The sequence below is a fragment of the Choloepus didactylus genome, chromosome 10, assembly GCF_015220235.1.
Source record: "Choloepus didactylus isolate mChoDid1 chromosome 10, mChoDid1.pri, whole genome shotgun sequence".
NCBI lineage: Eukaryota > Metazoa > Chordata > Mammalia > Pilosa > Megalonychidae > Choloepus > Choloepus didactylus.
This window is the reverse complement of record NC_051316.1, coordinates 19477295-19480010: the sequence shown is the minus strand read 5'-3', so window position 1 is coordinate 19480010 and position 2716 is coordinate 19477295.

Sequence of the window (2716 nt, the reverse complement as noted above, 5' to 3'; positions counted from 1 at the left end):
AAAATTAAACGTGCTCAGCAAATCCTCCACAAATGTTAGTCCTTATTTTTAAGGCTTTTAACTTCCTTGCTCAATGACTTGGAGCTTTTGTGTCATTCTTTTCAGAGGAGAAGTTGACCTGGTGATTTATTGAAACTGGTACTGGCTACCTTGATGCCCCATTGCTGTCCTTCTACTAATTTATCTTTCTCCTTCTACTCTAGAGAAAGGAAAAGAAGGCTGGAGCATTCCGAGTTCCTTCAGTGGAGTCAGGATGCCAAGTGGCTGTCAGGAACCTCATTCACTCACTCTGTCTTGTGAGGTGGCCCCACAAATTGTTCCACAGAGTTGAAATATTTTTTATTAGGGACACATAGGGACTCTCCACCAGTATGTGTTCAGCAAATATTTGCAAAGAAAATGAATGAATGAATGAATGGATAGATGGATGAATGAATGATTTCCTTCTGGACCAGAAAAAGAACAGCTGTTTTTCACTGAGAGGAGATACACTCAATGGTTAGATCTGGAACTCAGAGCAGAGTAAAGCTAGGCCTAAATCCTGCTGTTGACCTTGGGCAAACTCCCCCTTCATTTATATAATTGTGATCATACCCATCTCACAGGAATAGTGGGGATTAAATGAAATAGTATGAGTTAAATACTTAGCACAGAGCTTGGGTGTTCTTAACAAACATCAGCAGCAGCATCCGAATCATTGTACCTAGATCTTCTTGGCATGTGTCTTTCCATCTGAACCTTCCATTGAAAGGAAAGAGGAGACGATGGCCAGGCCCAGCCTCAGCCCCATATAAGTTTCAAATAGTGGTGGATCTATAAATCTCCCTTGGCTCAAGTGTATTTGAACAGACTATCTACTTAGGGTAAAGTTTATATTTGCATATCTATATGGATGGGTCATACAGACCTCTTGGCCTTCTATAGACCTGCCTCATGTATTTAGATCTTTTCTTGCTTAACCATGTTCCGTATCCATGAGTATTGTCCCATGCCCAGTGGAGATGGCTTAAATTCCTAATGTTTCTGAGAGAGCCAAAGGCATCCAATTGTCTTTCTCTTCAGCATTTTTTAGTAAGGGGGAAAAATGGCTGAACAAGTATCTTTTTGAGCTTTCCAAACATTAGTCATTTCTAGGCTGAGAAAGAGCAGGAGAAATTTCAGTATAAATGTGAATTTGGGGGATAAGTAGCATTACTGATCAAGAAAAAGTTCAGAAAACGAGCCATCTACCGGAGCTAGAAGTGTAAATCCGCCCTGGAGCTGATCCAAGAAAAGGAATACTGCTCGAGATTATGAGTTTATTTTGAAAGGAAGGTGTAGGGCAGGTTTCCACACATTCGATGGCTGAGGTATGAGAGAAATGATCTGTATATCTTCTGATCATTGGGCAAGTTGCCATCTCTGCTGAAAGGGGCTCCAAAACTGCTCTCTCAGTTTATGTTTCATGTTCTGAGGCTTTGAAATGGGAAATGCATTGTGTTTAAGCACTGGTCACTGCTTTACCATTGTTCACAGCCTAAATGTAAAGGGATGTTTAAAAGTGCAGGAGGCTTTGGTGATGCCCGTGTATCAGCTGCACGGTTAATTGTTGCTACAGAATCTGAGTTCTTTGGTAGAGAAAGGGGTCAGTGGAAGCTGAAGTTCTGAACTTCAGTTTTCGCTGATTAAACAATGCTTTTATTATAAAACTGAGGATGGGATTACAGTCTAGAGAGGTATAATAGGCCTCAAACATAAGCAAACTGATCAGAGAACAAAACTTGGCAGGCTTCAATTTAGGCCCAGGGGAGAAGAGTGGGCTGGATTTTTGAAAGAGAGAAGTATTTGTATTGACAGAGAGGGGCAAGGAGGACAGGCCAGGCTGGGGAAATAGCCTCTGCAAAGACACGGAGATGGGTGTTTGGGAGCATCTAGGTAACAAGAGTGGCACTGCCCAGTGGAAATATAACGCAAGCCACATAAGTACTGTACAATTTTTTAGAGATACATTAAAAAAAAGGAAAAAGAAACAGGTGAAATTAATTTGAATAATATATTTTCTTTACCCACCCCCAATAGATCCAAAATATTATCCTTTCAACTTGTGATCAATATAAAAATTATGGGGCTATTGCACATTCTTTTTTTTTCATACTATCTTTGAAATCCAGTAAGCAATTCATACTTGGAGCTCGTCTCCATTTTGACTAGTTGCATTTCAAGTGCTCAAGAGCCACTTATGGCTAGTAGCTACGTATTGGACAGCTCAGAACTAGAGAACTAGGATCCTCTCGAGAAGAGATAAAGAAACAATGTTTTATTTTTTCAATGGCTGCTCAAGCAAATAACGTGAAATGCATTGGCTTAAACAATGGGAATTTATTAGCATATCAGGTTTTGAGACTAAACGAAAGTCCAAATCCAGTCATCATCAAGATGATGCTTTCTCCCTGAAGACCGTGGCATTTGGGGGCTGACTGCTGGCGATCCTTGGCTCCTCTGTCACATGTCAAAGCATATGGTGGTATCTACTGGTCTCTCCTTTCTCTTCCAGTTCCACTGATGTAGCTTCTTGCTTTCTGTGGCTTTTTCTATCTCTGTCTGAATTTCATTCTCTTATGAAAGACTCCAGTAATAGGATTGAGACGCATCCTGATTGAGGTGGACCTCACCCTAACCGAAGTAACTCCGTTGAAAGGTCCTACTTATAATGGGTTCACACCCACAGGAATGGATT